This window comes from Balearica regulorum, chromosome 1 (genome assembly GCF_011004875.1).
Source record: "Balearica regulorum gibbericeps isolate bBalReg1 chromosome 1, bBalReg1.pri, whole genome shotgun sequence".
In the NCBI taxonomy this organism is placed as follows: Eukaryota; Metazoa; Chordata; class Aves; order Gruiformes; family Gruidae; genus Balearica; species Balearica regulorum.
Genome location: NC_046184.1, coordinates 186,339,162 through 186,358,626, shown reverse-complemented (window position 1 = coordinate 186,358,626; position 19,465 = coordinate 186,339,162). Strand labels below are relative to the sequence as shown.

At 36.7% G+C, this 19,465-nt stretch overlaps 1 protein-coding gene across 11 annotated transcripts in view; it reads left to right on the top strand.

Moving 5' to 3' along the window:
• The window catches only part of TSC22D1 (TSC22 domain family member 1), a 96,692-nt gene that overhangs the window by 14,544 nt on the left and 62,683 nt on the right, over positions 1-19,465 (top strand). For 9 of the 11 annotated variants that reach the window (XR_012833293.1, XR_012833295.1, XR_012833292.1 and 6 more), the window contains exon 3: positions 19,115-19,221. The exons of the other annotated variants lie outside the window; for them this stretch is intronic. The gene's annotated coding sequence lies outside the window, so the exon portion shown is untranslated. The remainder of the gene's footprint in view (positions 1-19,114; positions 19,222-19,465) is intronic. 11 annotated transcript variants of the gene reach the window in all.

Sequence of the window (19,465 nt, the reverse complement as noted above, 5' to 3'; positions counted from 1 at the left end):
ATTAGCAAAGCAGGATAGTAATCTCTACCTTCCTGTAGAGATGTACCCTGTTAATAATGAGGTGCACTATCTCTGGAATACTACTGTGTTGAAAATAGTCACGCTTTTGTCATGAAAGCATGGGTTAGTCTCTTCTGTAAGGTTTCTCTTGGGATGTGTAGATTCTTAGTGCTGCTTGCGTATGCTGGAGCATAGTGAAGTAATTGAGCAGCCTTTTTATTTCATTGGAATTTAACACGCAAATGGTAGATGATGATTTGCATGAAGATATTTTCAGTTCCTAGAGTGCTGTGATCTGTGAAAGGGGAAAAATATTTAATGTGTTATAGCAGACAATTCTGGCTAGCAGTAGTTATCTTTACTTTTTCTGTTTGCCTGACCATCAGAATTCAATCTCTGAGAATCTTTAATGTGGATATTTACTGTCCAGATACTTAAAATACTTAGAACATACTTTCTTAGTACCTGTGAAGGTATTGGATAAAAGTGTTTTCTCTGAAAGCATCATAAACAGTCCTCCAAATAATTCTGTAAAGGACATTGAAGTTAAGTGTTAATATATATTTCCAAATAGAAATCATTGTCTTGATGTTTACTGACCTAAAAAGTGTTTAAGAAAGCCATGCAACCCTCCCTCTTAACACTTTTTAATTGCAAAGGTGTTTAAGGAAGCTTGCTTTTTTAAAAGTTTTATTTTTAAAAGAAGTTCCTTCCTACTCCAACCTCTGAACATGACCAAACCATTCTTAATGTTTCAGGAACATGAACATTTTATAAATATCAAAAAAGTTTTATTAATTTTTGTTTCAACAACAATCTCCAAAACATTGGGATACCTTTTTGTAAATGAGTTTCCTTGTTATATTAGATGGAAGATCAAGACAGATCATTGTAAGATCCATGCAGTTACCCAGAATCCTGAACACCCTTTCTTTCTTCTACTTTTGCTTTTGAAAATCCTATAATTCAGTGAATTTATAGATAGTCTTTAGAATTACTTTCTCAAAGTTGCTGTCAGATAGCTCTGGAACAAAAAAGTACTTTATGATAGGCACTAGATGTGCTGTCTGTAACTTAAGAGGAAAGTTGATAGCTTCTGGATTAAGTCTATAGCCTTTGTGAATGCAGACAAATCTCCCCATGGTTTTGTTACAGTGATCACTAGAACAGTCATGCAGACTGCATTCATCAAATAATATTGCTATGTAGCTTTGCACAATTGGCATAGGCACCTTGGCACAGTGAGGCCTATGTTCAGAAATATTAATGTGTAAGTTCTAGTTTTCTGTAGTAAATTGTAATATGTATATATAAAGCTGCTGTAAATTGCATGCTAGTACTTAAACAATGCCTTTTCTACTAAAAACTTCAACTTTATTGGACACCATTCTTAAAAATGTCATATAATACAAAGTCATATAATACAAAATGTATATCTTCTGTAGCATTTTATATAATCAATAAATATTCTATCCTAAAATATATATTTACGGATGTTATAAAAACATTTAAAATTATCTGTCCCTGTGCAAAATACCTTGAGCACGACAGGTGAACATTGGATGTTTTAATTTTGCTCAATAGTTGCATGTCTTCAGCCACTGATTTATGTTGTCTGCCTTTAATTAATGGGCAAGATTTAGGAAAAAAAAAAAGTGCCCTTTCAGATATCATGAGGTTGCTGCAAAGATTTACATTTTGCTTCAGAAATGAGAGTTAAAAGACATAACTACCATTGGTAGTCTAATCTGACTAAAGTGACCACAAAAGAAATGTACCAAACTTAATTGCTGGGAAAAGTAGGCTTTTTTCTTTACAAGGGAAAATCTAGCCATGTCTGAATACTGTTTAATTATAGTGTCTGTCAGTGAATGTGACCACTTTCTGTGAGATTGTCCTTAAGTGGTAAACAAAAGTTGTTTGTAATCTTAAACTGGTAAGAAATGGTTTGAAATGCAGCATCTGAAAAGAAAATTTGCAATTTTTTTTGGTGAAGTAGGTAGGTTTTTTTCTCTGTAACTATATTGATGTTGAATTAGGATTACACAGACATGAAAATTCAGACTACCTCTTCAGTTCTGGCTTTTTTTGAAAACTAAAACTAAATAAAAATTGTTTGCAATGTGGCATGAACATCTAAAATGCCAGGATGGCTGCTGTGGACTTGGCAGCTTGATCTTCTTGAAGGACATACTTGTGTTAATTTATCTAATCAAGTAATTGATGATGATAATAATAGAAGAAAGAGCTGCTGAAGAAGGAAGCTGAACAGAGCCCTGCGAAATGGAGAGCTTGAAAATCCTGAATTGAAGTTTGCATTTTGGAGCAGTTTGCAATGGAAATTCTGAACCTTTAGCTTTCTACAAGAAGGGTATCGAGGAACGTATGTGCTTCTCTTATCTTCAGTATGATTTCTGGGAAGGGATGGAAGAGTTTATTTCTCTTCCTCTTGATGACTTATGGACAGAGGCCCACTGCCATAGGAAGAAGTGACTGGTGGAGAAGCTTTTGGCTAGCTAGAGTAGTTTTTGTAGAGTCTGGCTAGTATGACTGAGTGTTTTGGGGATGCTGTATAGCCTTGGAAGTGACTGTTTTAATTGATGCTTAACTGCTGAGGCCAGCACCTTCTAGAATTGTAATAGAAGCAATTGGTTGACATTAATTATATATTTACTAGGTTAGCATATTTCATGTGCATGCAGCTTGCATTTTAAGGTTTTCTACTGTATTTGCTTTTCTTCATGTGAACTGTTTGTATTGTAGCTTCACTGTATTGCTCTGCTTACATACCTAAGTACAGGCTTCAAACCTTTGTCTCCTTCTTTCCTGATAAAGTTGGCAAAATGCAACACTTACAAAGCTAGGTTATGCTGCTTGAACTAATGCATCCTGTTTCTAAGCCTGGAATGCTGTCTTACAGTTCTTCTGCTTTAGCGCTGTCCTGTGCTTTTTCCATTTGTCCAGTTTGGTTTAGCATCTGCTGTTTTTTGCTTGAGAGCTCTCGATGAATGATAGATACTTTGGCTCAGGCTGTAGGTGAGTCTTTACAGCAGAAGCAATGAAAGGGGGTAAGAAAAAGGATGGTACCAGTGATTAACTAAATGGTAAGTTGTGCTGCTAATTCCTCATCAGACTGTGGGAAGACCTCCTGTTGTATTGTTTTCCCTTCTTTGTTTTTCTAGAGAGTCACTCTTACTGAACCATAAGCCCTTTGTATTGTCTTTGTAGGCTAGGCTTGCTTGCTCCTAATGTTTGGTGCCAGCAGGAAGTGGAGCTGGCATTAGGGCCAGTGGCTTTCCTTTTTTCTTAACGCATATGTTCTCCAAGTACAATGCAGTGTCTTATCTGGTCACTTCATGCCTTCCTAAGGGTTTTCCACTCTTAACCACTTTCTGTGGTGAATTAATATGTTTAAGAGTTACAAATCTATTGCTAAATGTGCCAAAATGGTCATTTGGTTTTGATATGGACAAAGCTCAGAATGTCCATCTTGTAAATTGAGTACTTTAACTTGAGCCTTTGAAAACAAAAAAACTAATGAGTTAAGGTTTGCTGTGTTGCTGGAGCCTGTTCTACAACATCTCAGAATTCAATTGTGGTGGTATATTTTTAAAAAATGACTAAAGATGATCTACAGGGATTAGAAGGAATTCAAAATGAAATGACAAAGTAATACCTAAACCAAGAAGCAAATCTCTAAAGCTGAATGGTAAACCTGCATCAGACTTCTATTGAGATAATGACTCATAAGGAGCCTAAAGCTATGATAACAACCACTTTTTGGTACTTTAAATTGAGAACTAGTTTAGAACAAGATGTGGACCTTATGTGTCCTCAAATAATTTGGGAATAAGAGGGCATGGGTAAAATTGACTTGGCTAATTTTGAGAGAGGTTTTGTCTATGGAGCTCATTGCCACAAGATTCTGTTGAGGCCTAGAAATTAGCAGCACTTGAAAAATCTGTGTACATGTGCATATGTTTATGTAGGAAACAATACAGAATTATAATAGTCCACGGAAAACTAAATGACTTTTGGCTTCAGCTTTTAGGACTACTAGCTAATTCAGGGGAAGCAAGTACATCTTTGAGAGAGATCTGCTGTAGCTGCTCCTTTTACCTTTTTCAGTGGCTTCTGGAGTACTTGGTGCTGGCGACTATTGAAGACAGGATACTGCTCCATACCTTCTTATTCCAAACTAGAAATAAACTAGAACTTAAAATTCTTTTTATTTAAGCTTTATTGGAAATAGTAGCAAGTATGAGGGCAGGAGAGGAAAGTGATCAAGTTGAATGGAAAAACAGAGGTACAGAGGAAGGCCATACACACCCTTGACTGTTGTTTCTAGAAATGTGAATGATTGGAATTGATCCCATGACTGGTGAAAGCTAGCTGGGATGCAATGATGTATTATTGACTATGGAGTAGCAAAAGTTTAGAGGTTGTTGCAACTTTAAAGTAGGGAAAGGTGTACAACTGCCATGCTTTCTCAAAGCATAGGTCAGAAAACAAGATGTCATGCAAGCAGAAGGAAGATAGTTATGATTTCATTAACCAAAAAAACATTTTTCAGGAAGCTGTTCCCGTGCTTGAAAAATGTAATGGTCAGCACAGCAATGGCTTAAAATAGCATTTTGGATGCTATAGCACTGGCATGAGAGCCCCACTGGCAAATATCCAGAAGGCCTGTAAAAAAAGAAAAATGCTTTAAATGTTAAAGCCTCAAAAGGCAGCTTCTGGTGTTTAAATTTTCTAAAATTTTAAAATTGTATGCCTAGTTACCAAAACATTTGACAGCAAGCTTAAAATCCTGTAAAGACACACTAGATAGAAACAATTTTTACTGACAACACAAAATAATTAAATCGATTATAGGAGTGCATGTAGGGTAGCTAGTTGCGAAGGATTATTGAAGTTGTACAAAGTGAGGTAAAAAAGAAATAAACTTCAACAGTTGGATTTTTCTGTTCTTCCTGCTTGTGTATTTTTCAAATGCTTGGTTGTATGTTAGGATACACTGTAGGCCTTTTTAGGCTAGTTCTCCTTTATAAACATATCGATATGTTTAGTAGTTATGTGATGGAATTGAAGTATGTCGTTTGTCCTTTTGCAGGGCACTGCAGGTACGAGGAGGAGGGATGGCCTTTGGCTGCCTCTTTCCCTGCTTCTTGCAGTTGCAGTCATCCTTGGTAGTTACATCCTGCCTTCAGAGGAGGAAAGATGGGTTCTGTTGTGATAACCCCTTTAGAATGTCTGTGGATAACTCCCTTAGCTATTGCTAATGAATAAATAGGCAAGTAGCAAGCATTTAAAATTACAGGTTCTCAATTTTTACTGCTGCCTGCAAAGGACTCCAAATAAGAGGCAAAATGCTTCCTGCGCTTCCGCTTCCAATTCTGTCAGGTAAGTGCTGTTGCCAAAGTTGCTCTGAACTGTCTTCACAGTAAAAAAAAAAAAGAGGACAGGACAGTTCAGCTTGATTCATGGCTGTGTGGTCATATTTGCAACCAGGGCACTAATAGTAATTTAAAGAGTGTTACCAGGACTCTGAGATCTGGCATAACATTTTAAAAACACTCCCTCATCACAGTGCTGGCTTTTCAAATGCTTTAAGTAAGTAACATTGAGGAGGAATTTGACTTTACGCCTACTAATAAATTCTGGAGCACGCTTTTCAAGGCTTCCAGATTTCTAGAGTTGCTGGCGTATCAGATGTTCTGCAGATCAGCAAGCACGTCAGAGGTTACTAAACCCTAAAGGAAACAAGTAATCTACTTAAGGTTTTTTTCTGACTTTATTTAGAACTTGTAGTTTGTAATACATTTAAAATAGCCTTCTCTTTATTGTGTTGTATTTCTGTTTTAATCAATCCAACAGCAGAGTACTTTCATAGAGTAGAATGTGTATATCTTGTCCAGCCTGTGGAAATGAATGTTTTGTTTAATGATTTTGTGCTTGGACAAGACCTGAATATGATCCCTAAAAGAGTACCATTGTGGAAGGACTTAAATCAAAACCTGAGTTAAGACAAGCCCCAGGTACTGTACCTGCCTGTGTCTCTCCTTGTCATGTGGCTATCAGCTAAATATTAGTATTGTATTTGATCTACAGCACTTGTTCAGGAATCCTACTTCAGAAGCTGGAGAAGTCTGCAGTCTTTTCAAGGGGTTGTACTTGGTGTTTGGAGAGAATGTTTGATTAGACTTTAAAGCAGTGTGTGATGTGAATTATACACAAATAATGCAGTTATGTTGCAAGTTAGCAGTCAAATGAGTAATAAATTTAGAAATGCAGGAAGCCTGTTGAGCAAAACTTAATTTTTTTTTTTTTAAATTAATCACAGTTACTAAAGCAAATAAATCACCATAACATTTTCTGGATATCAAGTGCAAACTACTCAGATGTTCTCTGTTGGCTGCAACATCAGATAGTATTGAAGGGAATTACTGTTTGGCTTAAAATACAAAATTCAAACCCCAAAGTAATATATTCCAAGTCATTCAATGGCATATAAATAATGTATAAGACCAGTTAGCAAATGTGATTTTGCACATTAGTTCAGTGTCTTGGTGTGAATTTCTATACTTAATCAATTTTTTTTTGGTGTATAACCTGTTTTAGGTAATAAGTTCATCTAGACTGTCTTTCCATTGCCTTAATGAAGCATCTTAAATATGAGATTAGAAAGTGCTGTATAGCACTAAGTAAAATAGGATTAGCCAAGTGTTCTATTTACACTTTGACTACTGTTCAGGAAATTTTTCTTCCTCATGCTGGATAGTTTGTGTTTGAAATTTGCATCATATTATTATCCAGGTGATACTGTACAATGCTGTGTTTATGGGAACACTAAGGTGATGATTTAATTGTTCAGTTTTAAATATCCTAAACTTCTCAGAAAGTGGGCACAGAGTTGTTGGAAGTGGATTTAAAATATCCATAAAGAAATATCAGCCATAATTCTTATTATGTTAGTGCTTACCATGTGCCACATCTTGCTTGTATCGACTGGAAGAGGGACAAACAAGCATCTTACATTCTTGGAAGATAAACTGCGTGCTAAAGATTGGGGAGGGATATGGAACCACATGTATAAATTTATGTGCAGCTTTACTCTTAAGAAAATGTACCTGACCCTCCCTAATAGAACTTTCTTAATATCTCTGTAAAGCATTCCAGGAGAAAGGGATCTGAAGAAGTTGGTGACTTCATTGATCTGTGGTTTTTTGGACTTGATCTGCATTGTGAAAAAGACAGCAATTTGTATGTCACTGAGCAATGCAGGACAGCAGGACCTTTGAAGATCAGGAGTAGAAACTTGACTGCAGGGGAAAACTGTGTTCATAAAGGTGGTTAAGTAGCCAAAATACAGGACAAAGAAGGGGTGCCGAAAGGTGTATGTTCTTACAAAAGTAGTCTTCTTGTGGGGAATGTTTGTAAACTCTGATGGGTGGAGAAGGGCAGGTAGGAAGATAAAGCCAAGTCTATTGACTCTAAATACATCCTCTTCCTCCATATATCACTCTGAAATAGTATGTGTTGGTTTAACCCTATGTTTTAAGCTGCCATACTTAGTATGTTTAGGTATATCTAGTTAGGCTGACTAGCTCCTCTTTCTGAATGATTTTCCGCACTGTCACTGACTAGAGGTTTTTTGCTGATCTTACAAGCATTGATCTTGTCTTTTTATCTTCCATATTTATGGAACTGGAAATATTTAAGACATACATGTAAGAATTACATGTTCTGCTTCCTGTATACAGCAGGATATGCCTGTGATGCAGTTCAACAGTATAATGGACTAAATTGCTCTGAACTAGCCAAGTAGTTCTGTAGGACTGGGTTGGGTAAGTTTATAAATCTGATTAGTGCTGGTAATTTTAATGGGTGCCTTTTGCAAAAACTTCTATTATGCAATCAGTTATGATTTCAGCAGAAGTGTTTGAAGTATGCAATGTTGGTTAATAGGCTGTGGGGATGGATGGAATGTTACTTCTGCTGGATGAGGACTTAAGTGCTCCTGATACTCTTCTTAATTCTAAGTAGTTAAAAAGAAGAGTAAGTGATTCTGTTTTGCCTTTGAAAAGAATTGTCACTGCTGTTTGGGTTTGGGAAATGATCGTGCTTTTGTAATTAGGGATTTGAAACTAATGGGAGAAAATCATGGAAGGGATTGCTGAGTTTCTAGTATTGCCAAGTATTTAAATACTTTGGTTAATTGATATGGCTTAAATACTTTTTAAAACTGTATACTAAAATGATACCAAAGTTCTTTTAAGTTTAAAAAAAAATAAAAATCATGTAGGTAGAGTGAGGATGAAGACAAAGCTCAGAGGGGAAAAAATAAGGAAGCCAGAACAGCTCAGTACATAATTCTTACACAGTAAGTTGCTTTGAAATCAGTGACTCCTGATGTCACTGCCATTAAAAAAAAATGCAAAAGGGAATAGAAATGCTTGTATGTTATGTAGATCATTACTGAAAAACTTGTTACTCTTGTTAATGTGACTTATTTTAAAATAGAAACTGCCACAATCTAGAAGCTTTAGGAGATACTAGATGGAAAAGTAGAATTTCAGTTATTGTATTTACTAATAAATGTATTATTGGAATGAGACTGAAATGCAAATCTCTTTGCACTGTTTGAAATTCATACAGGAGATATGAACTGTTCTAAGGACTGTGGAACCTGATTCAGATACTTGTGTAATACTGTTTTTTCTATATCTGTTTTGGTTTGGGTGACCTGATCCCCTGTGTTATTTAAGCTTTTCATTTGCTGCACAAAAGAACCTTGCATCGCATTCCAGCATCAAAACAAGCTGTTAAATTCTTTTGTTTGTACTAATGTATTTTGTCCTCTAAAGGTTAATATAATCAGTTCAAATAATTAGTTGTGTAATAGAAAGCCTACTTAATAATGAAAAAAAATCCCAACACCTGAGGTTTAGTGTGTGGAAGTTTCAAGTGGGAAGGAAGATGGACAAACAAATGTTTTCCTTAACTTTTTAATTGATACAGGATCATTCTTGCAATCCTGCACAGATCTAGGAAAAGGATTGTTAAGATATTTAGCATTTATGATACGGTAGTTATTTCTGTGCTGTATGTAGGCAGAATTAATTTCAAAGCCTTTGACAAATGCTTATTATTTCTAGATATTTGGAATCCATTTTTCCCTGGAGGGAAAAAGAGTGATGTAACCAGGGAAGAATTTTCTATTGGAATTTACTCATAGCTGTCTAAAAATTCATTGAGATTTTGTACTGCGGGTGCTTCTTTTTGCTTAATGGCTCTTTTAAGGGAACATGAGCAGGAGGGGTGGGGAAATGTGAATTGCCATGGTTTGAGAGACAGTTGATTATGTTAGTTCTTTGAACCTCTCACCTATCTCTTGCACCAGTGAATCCCAAAAGTAGGAATTTGGAGATACCTTCCCCTTGAGGATTTTGATTTTTCACAACTCTGACTTTTGAGTAGTTTCTGAAACTTACTGTATCCTTAAGGTTTTTAATACTGTAGCTTTAGCTGAAAACACATGTACTTACAGTTTTTATTGAAGCCAGTGGGATTATTCATTAGTTGTTACATCTCTTCTACTGTGTTTGCAGTATAGTGTTTTCTTTCATTAATGTGGTTATTGGTTTATAGAATCTAGAACAGACGTCATAGCTCTAAAAATTTCAAAATCTTTTATGTTTAAAACCTTATATTATGATACATAATATAAAAATGTAATATGAAATGTCCATGCTAATGTCAAAGACTTTGGTCCAGTTTGAATAAATGTTTTTAAAGGGTCCCAAGTGACTGTAAGTGTTTACTTGGCAACTAGGGAGGAGCAATTTAGTCTCCTTAATTCTGCTTATGGATTTAATAGAGCTCAACATTAAAAAAAAAAGTCATGCTAATATTCATGCTTCAGGAAGGGTTACATTATTTGCTTTCTTGCTCTTGGTTTATTTAGTAGTCTTGGCACGTACTCTCTTCAAATGCAGTATGCACCGAAGTATCCTGATGAAAATCCCTTGAAGTCAATTAAAAATGGCATCCCTGATTATTATTTACTATCTTTGCTCTTTTTTGAACTGGGTCTTTAAAGCTTCTGTTTCTGTTCACACTTTATTTTTTCATGTCTTTCGGTGTTTCATAGGTTAAGTCATACAGATAGATAAAACAAAATTCACACATTTTCTGTAGCTGTCTTTTGGTTTTTCAGTTTCAAAACAAGTAGTTATAATTTAAAAAATACAGTTATTGCACAGATTCAGGACTGTATCAGTTGGAGAAGAATTTACCATCTTCACTAAATGTTTTACACTCTTGAAACTAAAACTTGAAGATGCAGGCTTTTTATGTGATGCCCTAGTTCTGTTGTATAGAGATTTTTAGTTCCGAATCAGTAACAGACTGTTCCCATCAGTGAAGGTACGGTATATTGCCTGGAATGGGTTCTCAACAAATGGAGAAAGACTTCCCCTAAATTAAGAAATATCAAATTGACATGTGTAAACAAGAAAGTTTACCAATTTGATAATGAATTGTCAGAACAATGTTAAGTATAGGTACTTAATGATCTTCTGGCACATTGTGCTTCACTGAATGTGTGATAGTTTGTATAAAGAGAAAAACCTCCTTTTCCAAAAATTCCAAACAGGTCTCTTAAATGCAGTTTCTGCTTCCCATAACAAAGTACAATTACCATCGATACCCATCTTTAAAAAATGGGCAGGAAGAGGGAAAGTTGCTATCCCTGCTTGCTTCTGAGTCTCAGAAGTTTGTACACTGGAACATCTCGCACCTTACTCTTCCTTTTGTAGCTTGTCATTGCTTTCTGCTAGCTGACCCCTCTCTGAGCCGTGGGGTTGTGCTAAGTGGTCTCCAAAGATCCCTGCCAACCTCAACTAGTAGGTGATGCTGTGAGAAATTCAATATGCCTTTATAAATTAAAGAAAAAAATCAAAATATGTTACTTACACAGCAAGGAAGTATGCTTACTTGTTTGGTGTTTTTATTTTTTTAAAGAAATGAACATAAAAATTGGGACCTATGATGGTAAAACAGCAACTGAAGGCAGTGCTTCGCTCAGAGATAATGTTCTTCCTCCATCACAGAACTGAAACAGAAAACTTGAAATATCTTGTTGATGTGTAGACTGCAAGCCTGACTTGCATTACTCTGCTTAAGCTTGCAGCTAATTCCTGTTCTCTAGAACACCTTTAACTTATTCCCAACACACACCTGTATTTTATTTAATTTTTTTCCCTCCTAGAAACATTTTTCAAGAAACTTGATGTAGCTAGTGCTGTAAATTCCAATAGCTGGCTTGTTTCAAACAATTTGCTTCCTAGGGTCCCTTACCTTTCTCTGCTGTGACCTTCTCTATCTGCCTTCCTCCCTCACCTGTTAGTTTGCTTTATTTGAAGGCTTCAGATGAGCTGTTTTGGAAAGGGGAAAGGAAAGGTGTGGTGAATTCACTGTAGATTTTATCTCTGTTAAGCCTGCAGTTCTGGCACTGGTTATTGTGCATATTTAGTTTATTCTAATACATTATATGATTGTCAGTTTGATGTAAAAGTAGCAAGCTATAGAATTTGTATACAGTTTTGTATCTTGAGTGTTAGTATGGTGAATATGTATTTTTAATGAATTTAATTTACTACACTGTAGTTTGAGAGACAGAACATCTAGCTTTCTGTAAGAAATTTCTAGAAGGACCATAAGGACACATTGTTTCTTCTGCAATCTATAACTAATGCTGCACGTTTCACCCTTTGCCTTATTGCCCTATCATGTCTCCTTTCTTGTCTCCTTCAGTCTTGGAACCCACAACACAGCAAAACTGCCTTGAGTTCGACCCTTTGGGACTGAGGGATTTTTAATTTTGGTTTTGGGTAGATGTCTAAGGAAAGAAAAAGTCTTGGTTTAGTTCTTGAGTTCTGAATTCCTTTTCACCTGCTAATCTGCCGTTGTCTGTTTGCCAACTCTTCTACTTTTTGTGGTGTGCTGTTACCCTGTTGATTTGGGCAGCAGCCTATAGGCTTCTGGACAGCTGTCACCCTGCGTGGGCTCTGAAACTTCTTCCAGAGGATGCAGCAGCTGGGGAGGTGTAGGTTGTCACAGATGTGGAGAGGCATATCCATTGGACTTGCTGTAAGCATCTCAGTAAGTCTGAAGGGATCACTAGGCCTGACATGGGGTACTCCAGACCTGTTCTTTTCAGATATTCTAGCGTTGGAAAGTTTCTGTTCATCACTTTCCTCATTTTGTGTCTTCTGAACTAGTGGAGAATGTGGCATAACTGCATGATGGAGTGAAAATAACATGCTCAGACTTCTGTTATACTCGTAATTCAGAACTTGTTAAGTTTTTTTTGTGGTTTTACTTTGGCCAGTGAGCAGACCAGAGTGGGTGTTCTGGAGCCAAGAAAATAGAATATGCTTTTGAATCTTTGTTCAGATTTATTCAAACTATTTCTTTTCCTGTTTGTTGAATTGCTAAATGGCTTTGGTAGATAACTCGAGGTAAAACAAGGTAGAGGAATTGGCAACTGCATGTCCCTCTTCAAGCACCCTGTTTTGAGCTTGGTGATTACCTTTTCATGAACTTCTGTGAAACTTTTTACAAAAACTAGGATGTTAAGTATTAAAGGAAGGAGGAGAGAGCAGGTATCGGTATGTCTGTCTTCCCCTTGCCAGATCCTGTGTTTTGGGGTCTGATTGTATCACCATGACAACAGGCATTTCACAAATGATAAGCCTGGTTTCCCATAATGCATTTTTAAGAGACATTAGTGTTATGGCTGAGAAACTTGCCAATATTTCAAATGTCATCCTGAATGTTCCTTGGTGAATGTGAAAGCAAGTCTAAGGATAAAGTCAGTGTGAGAAGCAAACCAGTGATTGTAGCCTTCTAATTGAGTTAAATTACCTACGAAATCAGACTTGAAATTTTTTCTGAGTTTGTAAACTATCTAAAAAAACGCCTTCTTACAGTTTTCAGATACACAGCATAGGAACTGGTGAAAGCTCAGCAAAACTGTATAAAGAATTCTGTTGCATTTCTGCTGCAGTCTTAGGTTGAGAACTCCCAGATTCTTTTCAACTAGCCTTTTAGCTAAAGCTTTTTTAATGTTGAGTTCTTTCTAAGAGATAGCACACTACCTTTCATAAATGTGATTGTATTGGGTTTGCGTGGCAAGGTTTTGGTAGCAGGGGGGTTACAGGGGTGGCTTCTGTGAGAAGCTGCTAGAAGCTTCCCCTGTGTCTGATAGAGCCAATGACAACCGGCTCCCAAGACGAGCAGGTTTGCTGGTGGGACTTGTGACCCTGTGGGGGACCCAGGCTGGAACAGTTTGGTCCTGAAGGACTGCACCCCATGGAAGAGACCCACGCTGGAGCAGTTGGTGAAGAATTGCAGCCCGTGGGAAGGACTCATGTTGAAGAAGTTGGTGGAAGATTGTCTCCCGTGGGAGGGACCCCAGGCTGGAGCAGAGGAAGAGTGTGAGGAGTCCTCCCCCTGAGGAGGAAGGAGCTGCAGAGACAACATGTGGTGAACTGACCACAACCCCCATTCCCTGTCCCCCTTTGCTGCTGGGGGGGAGGAGATAGAGAAATTGGGAGTGAAGCCTGGGAAGAAGGGAGGTGTGGGACAAAAGTATGTTAAGATTTGGTTTAATACATCTCATTATCCTACTCTGATTTGATTAGTAATAAGTCAATTTTTTTCCCCAAGTTGAGTCTGTTTTGCCCATGACAGTAATTGGTGAGTGATCTCTCCCTGTCCTTATCTTGACCCATGAGCCTTTCATTATATTTTTCTCTCCCCTGCCCAGCTGAGGAGGGAGGGGTGTGATAGGGTGGCTTTGGTGGGCACCTGGCCTCTAGCCAGGGTCAACGCACCACAGTGGTTTTGCTTCTATGGAAATATTTTTAACTTTGGTTTGTGTTAGGGTACATAAAAATACAGTAAAATATAGCGAGGAGCACTTGTTCCTCCCCACCTGCAAAGGTTTGGGAAGAAACATTTTTTATTTTCCAGTGTAGTTCTCTTGTTTGTACTTTTGACTCATCTGTTGCATTCCATTTTATTGCAGCTTCATGTACTAATAAAACCTCTTTGGTTTTAGTTGATTCTTTATTTCATGCTGTCTCTTGGATGGTATTTATTCTAGCAGAGACTAGTCTCACTTCATATTTTTCGAAAACACAGTTGTATTGGTGGTCTCAAAGGAAGAATGCTCCTGAAACTGAGCCAAAGATCCTTCAAACTGGGCACTCAAACTCTTTTGCAGTTGGAGAACACTTTCAAAACGTTTGTCCGTGCTTCGGTTGGTTAAAAGGGAAGGGATTCCTAAAATGTTGGGTGCTTGGAAACTGGGAACTTGATGTTCTTCTCCCCCCAATACAGGCAATTAAAAGAAGTGTGGGGAAGAACAATTATATCTATTGCAAAATGTTCTTGACAGGGCCTAATTTCTTTTAAATGCTTGATTGCCAGCTTTGGTAAGTGCTAATGTGTGCATTGATCATCCAAAAAAATTGCATGTACAAATATCAAGTTAAAATTGCATTAAAATTTCAAGTTGTTAATTCAGCTGATCAAGCTCTCTGAAACACAGCACAAGTAAGTGTGTATCTGTTATAAATTTTGAAGACTGAAAGTTCTCTTTGAGAATCCCTCTACTTTGATTGTTTAAACCTTGATAATGGAAATGTTGAAAAATCAGATTATAAATTGTCATGCTTTTTATTTGCTTAGTGTCAGAGTTTAGTACATGTGATACCTTTTAAGTTTTTTGCACAGTGATGCCAAAGATTTTGATATTGTCTTTCATGCAGCCTAAAGTAGTAAAATGCAAGTAATAACAAAAAATATGCCAACTTTGCATATTATTTAGAAGGATAAATTTAATATTAGCAGCTGTCTTGTCAAGCATAACAATAATTGCTTTTAATAAATGTTCTTACTAGTAGAAATTGTTAGGTGATATTGGAATGGCTCTTAAATGTTTGGCACAGAAGATGATATTGAACAAACTGCATTTAAACTGTTAAAAACCAAACTAAAAGCATATAGGCTTGCATCGTATTGTGAAAGAAAAGCTGAATTGTACTTAAAAATAGCATGGCTGATGCAATAGGCTAATGTTGAAGCCTAAGTATTATACCCATAATATTGGCTCCGGTCCTGCCAATAGCTTCATAAATGAAGAAAGTTAATGCCACAAGAGTGTTCCAGTCAGCCGAGTTCATTCCAGTCAGTGGCTCTGCTATGGGGAGAGTGTTGGATGTAGGAAAGATTTTAAAATCCTTTGAAAGATTTTATTTTCAAGTCTGTTGCCCCCCCCCCTCTTCCACAGGTATTTTTGTTTATTATTTGAGAAATAAAAAAGTTACATGAATACTGGAATTGTGTAGGGTTTTGGTGTGTGTGTGTTTTGGGGTTTTTTTTGGGGGGGGCGTGTATTTTGGGGTTTTTTGTTGGTTGTTTTTAAAAAAAAAAAGTGAGGGGAAGCTGTGTGTAGGACTGCTAGAGTTTTCTATTAGGAGTCTCTCTGACCTGGCACTGCAGTTACCCTTTTCCTATTGCCATGCTGTTCTTCCCTTTGCCCCCAAAAATTTAAGTTCTTCCTTTCTCTCTTTCCTCTGCCTTCCCTGGTGTAGTTCCTCTTTTGCTTTGTGTCTTTTGACTTGCTGGCTGCCTGAAAATAAACAGGCTGGGCTGCTGCTCTCGCAGCTTGAGATGTACTACCTGGATAGTTGGCGGTTGTCAACCAGAATAAGTAATGTTGGGATGCGTCTTGCCATCCCTTGCTTTATGCTTGTGGAGACAGAAATAGGGGTGTACTCATCTACTCCATTGCTTTCATGACACTCCTATTTTTTGAGGTGTCAAACTGGATTTAAATTGAAGAGTGGCTTCGAAAGTTGTTTGATAGGGAACATGCAGTAGCAATACCTGGTTTGTCGTGTTCTGTTTTTTTGTTTTGAAGATGCAATCAAAATTGAGCTATAACTATATGTGGTGGGCACTAATCTTGTGGAGTCTGAGTGGTTTGTTATTGCAAACCATGTAAGTGTAGTAACTAGAAATTTGGAAGTTTATGGAGTTTTAAACTGTGTATGTAAACTAAATAATGCCTGTTAACTCTTATTAACTCTTAGTCATGTACTAAACAAAATAATTCTAATAAAATATGGAGATGAGTTTATTGTTATGATAGCTATGAGGCCTCTCTTCCTCAAAGTTGTAGGTTTTTATGTTTAATGTTATTGCAATTCTGAAATGGATTGTTAAGCTTGTGTGAACATGCTTTCCTCATGGTAACTCTGGTTCCTCCCATTGAATTGTGTGCTTTGAGTAGGCCACGTGGAGATGAATTGTTCTAGACTGATGTCCTTGTCCGTCCTGTCATGTTTTTACCTCAGATTAACTTTGTTTACACTATATATTCATGCTCCAAATGAACATGTAGTAGTTTAAATTTGCCTTATGATAGATGGAAAGCAGGGTAGTCAGATGATACTGACTCCTCTGACAGCTGCTAAATAGACATAATTTTTTTTACATTGATATTTAGGACACTGCTCAGAATAACCATTTGCTCTGATTTAAGTGATAAAGAAGAGGGAAGGAGTATGTGTTGTGTTAGTGCATGCTGGGGAATGGGTGGGGAAAGAAGACATGAAATGGTTGTCTGTAGTGAAGAATTTTAAGATTTACATTTTGTCTGTTAACTTTTCTTTTAAAGTATTTACACTTTCTCAGTAATGTCTTTTACTATTGGTTATGAACTTGCAGTTAAAGATTCATCATATGTTTGCATACACTTTTAGTCTATACTCAATGTTATTTTACTACAGTTAGAGTTCTAAATACTGAGTAGCTCAAAAATCTGTACAGTCCAGTTAATGATTCATTTCCTTAAAGGCCAAGGTTATCACGATTGAATTATTGGCTCTTTGAGAATGGTCTGCCAATGTATGTGCTGCTAATAGGTGTTGAAGTGATTCCACTGAGTTGTGGAGTGTCCCCTTCCCTCTGCCCCGCTTCCCCTGTCCTCTCTGCTGCCACTTTGGAGATGGGAAGCATCTTCCATATAGGTTCATTGAATTCAGAATATATGTTTCATTGCATGTTTTTGTAATGAACTGCAGTAACTATTAAAATAAATTATTACTTGATTTTGGTAATGAGACTCTATTTTCTTAGTGTTTTTGTTTTTTCTACTGTACCACTTTTTTCTGTCTATGTATTTTAAATGTACAAGAGAAAAAATGTAACTAATGAATGAAAATGAGTAATACCAGGATACATGCTGGAAAAGCAAACTTTTAGCATAATCTTGAATATGCCATATTTCTGAAACCTGCATTCAATTCATGGGGGGGGGGGGGGTTTAATGCTGTATTGCAGTGTGCCATTTAGTGCTTACCCCAATAGTTCCCATAGCTTCTCTCTAACAAAGTTGTGCAGTTGCCTATGCAAGTACCATTAGAATGCATTTTAGTGGGTACCATACGATTCTTCTGTCATGCAGGCTGCTTAAATATATATACATGCTTTATTTTATAAAATAGAATGAAAGAACTTGATTGGTAAATGGCAGTTCCCTCATGACATGAAAAAAGGATATTAAAAGATTGCTCAGGGTAGAAAGAGCAGACTGTTACAGGAAGTCACATCTTTAAGTATGAAATCAGCAGTTCTGTTTGAAGATTTTTTCTATTTTTCTTCTATTGGACTGAAATCTATAATACAAATAGGAAATAAAAGACTAGAAAATTACTTGATGTTCACATGTAAAATTTAATACATGAAGCAATACTCAATATAGTGCTTGTCCAGCAAAAAAAAGGAGGAGGAAAAAAAGCAGTTAGTATTAAACTCTGCTCTAGTTTGCAGAATGCTTATGGGGATTTCAGTTATGCAGATAGTAAACTATGAATTAAGAATAATTTAAAACTTGAGGAAACAGCTATTTGGAAGAATAACTACACTTAACTACAGACTCATTCTCAGCTGAATTCTGTATAATGTAACGCTTAACTGTACAGCTTCTAGGGAATGGATTTTGAACACTTGCCAACAGTGAAGGACTCTTACTTTATTAGGCATCTGTGTTGCAGTTTTCTTTGTTGGCTCTGTAAAGCTTTGTCACATGCACTATGCTTTCCTTTTTGTACATTGTAGTAAACTAGAAGTAAGAATGTGTAAGATAGTTTTCTAATATGAACATTTTTGCATGTAGAAGTAACAGCAACATGGAATGCTTGTGAGATCTTAACTCTTTTCTTTTTGCTAGCTAGGAAGCCATTAAGTAGAAAATATGTTGGTTTGCATATAGTGTATGGCTAAAACCTGAGAACTTTAGTGCAGATCTCTCTTGGTCCTGGTGCAAACTAATTTTAGAAGCTTGCCTTAAAAAGAAAATGTGATGGAAAGAAAGGAGCATTGGTGGTCTTTTATAAGAGATCTGATCTTAGAAACTTAGAGGTAGAAGAATTTTATTAAATGTAACAACTTTTTTGAGGAAACATTGACCTTTACATTTTGGCACAGAAATCGGAGATCAGGCAACTAACTTAATGCTGAGAGAGTCATGTCAAGAATATCTTTGGTATATGCTGTTGCCAAACTTGCTTCAAAATAAACTATGCATGTTGTATGTATTAATCATATACAGAAGTGTTCAGTAATGGCTCAAATGGTGTCTTTATCAAGAAGGCTCGTGGTGTCTTTATCAAGAAGGCTCGTAGTGTCTTGCATGTTTGCCTCTATGTGTGGGAAGCTCTTTTTTTATCTGCCCTGGATTGTGTTTATTTTTGTCAATGAAGTCTTGACTCAAATGGAGGAAAGAGGGTCCTATGAGATTCAGGCTATGGTTAAACAGTCTCCAACCTAGATCAGTCAGTGGGGTAAGTTCCTATTTTGGTATGGATGTCTGATGTTTGTCTTTCCCTGTTCTGAATGATTTTGTGAAAGTACTAAGCCTAGGCTAGAAATAGATCTTTACGTATTTTCATATGTATTTTTTTTGATATGTATGACTTGATACTGTTTTTTATTTCTTCTTGCACATGACCTAAACCAAGTGCTAATATTTCAACAGATACAGAATGACAGTCAAACATTGCACACTGGTATGCCTGTGAAGAGGCACTGCCAAAGTTAATTGTGTCTAGTGCAAAAGCTGGGAGTTCTGGCTGATCAAAGCAGGTAGGTGTGAAGGTGCTTGCGTTCAGCGAAGATAGAGGGACGACTTAATACAAATGGTTTTACTTAAGCAAATCCAAATGATACGTTTAAAATGGCCTTCACCTCAGCTGACTTATGAACATTTTTATTGTAAAACTTGTGGTGGTCTTATTCCAAGTAGTACTTGAGAGAATGACACAATTTTAATTTGGTACTAAAATATGGGTGGATTTGAGGCACGAGTCCAATAAGGAAAGTCAAGTCA